The sequence below is a fragment of the Etheostoma cragini genome, chromosome 23, assembly GCF_013103735.1.
Source record: "Etheostoma cragini isolate CJK2018 chromosome 23, CSU_Ecrag_1.0, whole genome shotgun sequence".
NCBI classification, from domain to species: domain Eukaryota; kingdom Metazoa; phylum Chordata; class Actinopteri; order Perciformes; family Percidae; genus Etheostoma; species Etheostoma cragini.
The window spans coordinates 282,085-282,919 of NC_048429.1; positions in this window are offsets into that span (position 1 = coordinate 282,085).

Sequence of the window (835 nt, forward strand, 5' to 3'; positions counted from 1 at the left end):
CCCCCCCCCCCCCCCCCCCTCCTTCCCTAGCCCCGGGTGTGATGTGGTGTGCCGTGTCTTTGCAGGATGTTCTGGTCCAGGAGGGTCCTGCAGCGCTGGGTCTTCGCCGTGTTCCTGCTCTGCTCCCCGGCGCCGCACCACGGCCGGCCCATCGACGCCCTCAGCAGCAGAATGTGAGTTTATATATCTTTATACATCTCTGAGTTTATATATCTTTATATATCTCTGAGTTTATATATCTTTATATATCTCTGAGTTTATATATCTTTAAATATCTCTGAGTTCATATATCTTTATACATCTCTGAGTTTATATATCTCTGAGTTTATATATCTTTATCCATCTCTGAGTTTATATATCTTTATATATCTCTGAGTTTATATATCTTTATACATCTGAGTTTATATATCTCTGAGTTTATAAATCTCTGAGTTTATAAATCTCTGAGTTTATATATCTCTGAGTTTATAAATCTCTGAGTTTATATATCTCTGAGTTTATATATCTCTGAGTTTATATATCTTTATATATCTCTGAGTTTATATATCTCTGAGTTTATAAATCTCTGAGTTTATATATCTTTATACATCTCTGAGTTTATATATCTTTATATATCTCTGAGTTTATATATCTTTATATATCTCTGAGTTTATATAGCTATCTCTGAGTTTATATATCTTTATATATCTCAGAGTTTATATATCTCTGAGTTTAAATATCTCTGAGTTTATATATCTTTATATATCTCTGAGTTCATATATCTCTGAGTTTATAAATCTCTGAGTTTATATATCTTTATATATCTCTGAGTTTATATAGGTATCTCTGAGTTTAT